This window comes from Scyliorhinus canicula, chromosome 7, assembly GCF_902713615.1.
Source record: "Scyliorhinus canicula chromosome 7, sScyCan1.1, whole genome shotgun sequence".
Classification (NCBI taxonomy): domain Eukaryota; kingdom Metazoa; phylum Chordata; class Chondrichthyes; order Carcharhiniformes; family Scyliorhinidae; genus Scyliorhinus; species Scyliorhinus canicula.
The window spans coordinates 159164390-159170389 of NC_052152.1; positions in this window are offsets into that span (position 1 = coordinate 159164390).

Here is a 6000-nt window from a genome sequence, read left to right on the forward strand (position 1 = left end):
ACCCGGAGAGGTTCACGACGGCGTCGGAGGCCTCTCCTTGCCCCCTATTCTCTCCCACCCCCCCCCCCCCCCGGGGGGGCTAGGAGGGCCGTGCCATAAATCAAGGCCGCGGGGCCTTGTCGCTGGTGTCAAGGCCCGGTGCGCCGAGAATGACGCGTATGCGTGGCTGACGTCACGACGGATGACGACTCAAACCCACGCATGCGTGGTTGCCATCTTCCCCTCCGCTGCCCCGCAAGACGTGGTGGCTTGATCTTGCAGGACGGCGGAGGGGAAAGACTGCGTCCGTTTGAGACACCGGCCCGACGATCGGTGGGCACCGATCGCGGGCAGTCCCCTCCCGAGCACGGTCGTGGTGCTCACTCCCCCTCCATCCCCCACAAGCCACAAACCAGGTATTGGCGCCATGTTCACGCTGGTAGCGACCAGGTATGGCGCCGCCGGCGTGAACCGGGCAGGAACGGCAGGCCGCTCGGCCCATCTGGGCCGGACAATCGCGGGGCGCTGTGAAAAACGGCAGCCCGCGATTCTCCGAGCGGCGTGCCGCAAAACGCGACATGCCATTTTGGGGTGGGTGGGAGAATCGCGGGGGGGGTGCCAAGCGGCCCACCCGCGATAGTCCCACCCGGCGTGGGAGCGGAGAATCGCGCCTGTTGCTCTGCACAACTAACATCATTCATTGTGTGTGAGGCGACCAGACTTTAGATGTACATTTTATGCCCAGGATTCACTGTTGCTGGATCGAAATCCTGGAACTCCCTTCCTACTGTGTGGGCATCTGGTCGCGGGCCAGGCCACCGTGGGGGCACCCCCCGGGGTCCGATCACCCCACGGCCCCCCCCCAGGACCCCGGGAGTCCGCTCGCGCCGCCAATCCCGCCGCCACCAGACGTGATTGAAACCACGGCGGCGGGATTGGCCTGTCAGTGGCGGGACTTCGGCCCATCACGGGCCAGAGATTCGCCGCGGGGGGCACGCCGATCGGCGGGGCGTGATTCCCGCCCCTGCCAATTCCCTGCGGGGGGTCAGAGAATTTCACCCCTCTACCACATGTACTGCAACGGTTCAAGAAAACACTTCACCACCACCTTCTCTCAAGAGCAATTAGGGATGAGAAACAAATGTTTATCTTGCCAACAATGCCGCATCCCATGAAAGAATAACAAAAATCAGAATTATTGTACTTGAAGGACTTTGAATCATTTCCAAGAAGCATGATGTGTTTACCTCATAAACGCATGCCCGACTATCTTTAATTATGTCGTTGGGCCCAATTATTTTCTCACAGGTGTATTCTATGAATTAAGCCATTGCTTCCACCTGTGGAATATATCTTGGTTATCCAATAAATTTTTGGTTTCATTGCATTAAATTTGTTGAAAACATATGTCAGAGTAATGGCACATCTATGGCATTCACCATCACTCCGCAGTATTTTGGCTGTGTTGGCATAGTTGTGTTTAGGAATCCATTATTTTCATATCAAATGTTTGGATGCTCCTGCTCACCCTTATGCAGCCACCATTGAGGGCCTCACACTCTTCTTGCATAGCATCCATCTTCCTCCAAGCGATTCAACAATGATAGACACATTGCCCAAACACCTTGCAACACACTTGTTGATATTCCTTCCAAAATGAGATGGCCCATAACATGAGGGAGCAGAACTCACAAGCTGTGTTGGACAAGCACCCCTGCATCACAGAAACCTAAAGGAGGAGATGGTCCTCAGCAGGGTTGAGCTGGCTATGGAAGTGGCCATTGCATTTGGAGCCATTGGGATTATTGCAGATGACAGAACATAGAACATAGAACAGTACAGCACAGAACAGGCCCTTCGGCCCTCAATGTTGTGCCGAGCAATGATCACCCTACTTAAACCCACGTAACCCGTATACCCGTAACCCAACAATCCCCCCATTAACCTTACACTACGGGCAATTTAGCATGGCCAATCCACCTAACCCGCACATCTTTGGACTGTGGGAGGAAACCGGAGCACCCGGAGGAAACCCACGCACACACGGGGAGGACGTGCAGACTCCACACAGACAGTGACCCAGCCGGGAATCGAACCTGGGACCCTGGAGCTGTGAAGCATTGATGCTAACCACCATGCTACCGTGAGGCATGTTCCTGTCATATGCTCTTTTCAAATCCCACTTTACCCATGTCCTGCCAGCTGGCATGAAGTGCAGGCTGCAGTTCATGTGGGCAAGGACCTCTTGTTTTCCATCCCACCCCACAGCCAATCCATCATTCTCCCTCCCACTACTGAGGTTCTGCTTTCAGATACACAAAAACCAGTGCAGCCTCAGGAGAAGGGTCAAGAGTTGCATTATACCCTCAATGAAAAGGTCCTGTCATATCCCCAATGAAAAGGTCCTGCCATATCACCAACGCAAAGGTCCTGTCATATCCCCAATGCAAACATCCTGCCATATCCCCAATGAAAAAGTCCTGTCATATCCCCAATGCAAACATCCTGCCATATCCCCAATGAAAAGGTCCTGTCATATCCCCAATGCAAACATCCTGTCATATCCCCAATGAAAAGGTCCTGCCATATCCCCAATGCAAACATCCTGCCATATCACCAACGCAAAGGTCCTGTCATATCCCCAATGCAAACATCCTGCCATATCCCCAATGAAAAGGTCCTGCCATATCCCCAATGAAAAGGTCCTGTCATATCCCCAATGAAAAGGTCCTGCCAAATCCCCAATGAAAAGGTCCTGTCATATCCCCAATGCAAACGTCCTGCCATATCCCCAATGAAAAGGTCCTGCCATATCCCCAATGAAAAGGTCCTGCCATATCCCCAATGAAAAGGTCCTGTCATATCCCCAATGAAAAGGTCCTGCCAAATCCCCAATGAAAAGGTCCTCTCATATCCCCAATGCAAACGTCCTGCCATATCCCCAATGAAAAGGTCCTGTCATATCCTCAATGAAAAGGTCCTGCCATATCCCCAATGCAAACGTCCTGCCATATCCCCAATGAAAAGGTCCTGCCATATCCCCAATGAAAAGGTCCTGTCATATCCTCAATGAAAAGGTCCTGCCATATCCCCAATGCAAACGTCCTGCCATATCCCCAATGGAAAGGTCCTGTCATATCCCCAATGAAAAGGTCCTTCCATATCCCCAATGCAAAGGTCCTTCCATATCCCCAATGAAAAGGTCCTGCCATATCCCCAATGAAAAGGTCCTGTCGTATCCCCAATGAAAAGGTCCTGTCATATCCCCAATGAAAAGGTCCTGTCATATCCCCAATGAAAAGGTCCTTCCATATCCCCAATGAAAAGGTCCTTCCATATCCCCAATGAAAAGGTCCTGTCATATCCCCAATGAAAAGGTCCTGCCATATCCCCAATGAAAAGGTCCTGTCATATCCCCAATGAAAAGGTCCTTCCATATCCCCAATGAAAAGGTCCTGCCATATCCCCAATGAAAAGGTCCTTCCATATCCCCAATGAAAAGGTCCTGTCATATCCCCAATGCAAAGGTCCTTCCATATCCCCAATGAAAAGGTCCTGTCATATCCCCAATGCAAAGGTCCTTCCATATCCCCAATGAAAAGGTCCTGTCACTTGTTATGAGGCTCACAGCCATCAGTTGTGTTACTGACACTGAATATACTTTGGAGGCGAATATGGATTAAGGGCCTTGACATAGTGATTCACTGAACAGTTCAAGGGGAAAGGACAGTTTTATTGCCAGCTCTCCAAAGGCGAGCTCAGGGATGGGTCCCACCATAAAGGGTTCATATGAAGACTCCAATCGGGATGCTTGCAGACTATGCTGATGAGCATACACACCAAGGTGCTTGGTGCATTGGCAGGTTTGTTAAACAGACCGTTGATACTATCAATGAGCACACAGCCATCACCTCAGGAATGGAAGCTCGGCTTCAACTCAGCACTGGGCTTTATGAAGGGCTTTGGAACCCATTGTTCCCAGCATGGAAGTGTGACTAATTCTATAACAGCACTTGTGGACTTACTTGTGATGCAGCGTCTGGTGACAGCAGAACAGGCAGAAACCACCTGACATCAGAATGCTGCAGTGGAAACTCAGACTAAGGTCATGAGATCTGTACTTCCTCGTATGCAGGCTCAAACTGCTGACTTTATAGCTGCAGGTCTCAGTGCTCAAAGGGGAAAGCAGGTTCTTACAGCTGTTCAGCAATAAATCTTCCAACTCAGGTGGCTGAGATGCTGCCCGAGGAAAGCGGTAGTGATGTTGTGGTGCAAAAACCTGCTTTTCTCTCTCAGGATGACAGCATTTATACTCCATCACAATCACTCCACCAGACCCCTTGCTGTTGACTGTCATCCCATCCTGAGATGGAGTCTGAAACCATGTCCTCATGGCCCAGATCTTCTTGAGGTCATCCTGCAAGGCCACCTGCAATCTCCAGCCATGAAAAAGAGTTACCTTCCACCAGTCATACTGTAGACATTTGAGGAACACTGCGGAGAAGAACTAGGAGAGGCAAAGACACCCACAAGACTCCCGCAAGGCAGCACGGTGACACAGTGGTTCGCACTGCTGCCTCACAGCATCAGGGATCCGGGTTCAATTCCGGCCTTGGGTGTAGAGTTTGCACTTTCTCCCAGTGTCTGTGTGGGTTTCCTCCGGGTGTTCCGATTTCCTCCCCCAGTACAAAGATGTGTAGGTTGGGTGGATTGGTCATGCCAAATTGCTCCTTGGTGTCCAAAAGGTTAGACGGGGTTCCAAGGATAGGGCAGGGGTGTGGGCCCAGATAGGGTGCCCTTTCAGAGGGTTAGTGCAGACTCAATGGGCCGAATGTTCTCCTTCCGTACTGCAGGGATTTTAAGAGTCTGAGATTGGCCTAAGAAAGGGATGCAAAAGGGTCCATATTTTTGTATGTAATACTGGATGTGCTTTTGGATGAAGTTGTAATGCAAAGGTGTTATGTATTCCAGTCCCCAAAAGTTTGAATTAATCACACTTTCACACTCCAAATAATGGAGCTTCATCAAGTCCATCTCTTGCTGTTTTCTGTGTGGTTAGTGGGCAGATACATTGTTGTTCAGCAGATTCTCTTCTCCCATCTCTCCGTTGGCCAATACTCAAAAGGAAAAGATAAATGAATAAGCTCTAGGCCACCCTAGAGCACATAGACATTAACATCTTTGGGAGAAGAAGGCTGCGGCATGACTCCACCTGGTTTATCAATGCACAAGTTGCTTCAAGGCTCAGTGACTTGCCGAGGCAGAACGGCAGTGGCAGAAAAAGGAGAGGGAAGCCAAACTGGAGCTGTTCATTCCACTCCCCCAAACAATAACATGATCCACTGTGGAAGAAGCTTGCGTATCCAGAATTAGGTGCTTGCAGAACTGCTGTCCATCTGGTCCACCGAGCTGATGTAACTTGTGATACTCTGTTCATGGAGAGTAGAGAATAGACTGCATGGGGACATTTGATGGTCAACTGCTGGTCCAGCACGAGGCCTGCTGTAACCATCACTCCTCGACATGTGGATTCCATGGCTCTGAGGCAGCTGCCATATGCCAGGCCCACGTTGTCCAGTTTGATGGAGTAGTATCATACTGATCTTAGATGGTCACCATGTTCTTGGGCTAGGACTGCAGTGATGTACCCTTCTTTTTCATGAACAAACATGGTGAAAGGCTTTCCATTGTTTGGAATTCCTAGAGCAGGTGCTGAGCACAATGCCTGTTTCAGGTTCAAGAATTATTCTTTCTGTTCTGTTGTGAGGTCAACCGTGTCTTTTGATTTTCTGTTGCCTTTTAAGAGATCATTTAATGGTTGAGTCATCTGAGTAAATTAATCAATCCAATTTCTGTTAAAGTTGCATAATCCTAAAAAGGATCTCACCTCCTGGACAGTTTCAGGCTCATTGGCAGCTTTAATTGCAGCCGTTCTGCCCTGGGTAAATTCTCTTTTAGAACATAGAACAGTACAGCACAGAACAGGCCCTTCAGCCCTCAATGTTGTGCCGAGCCATGATC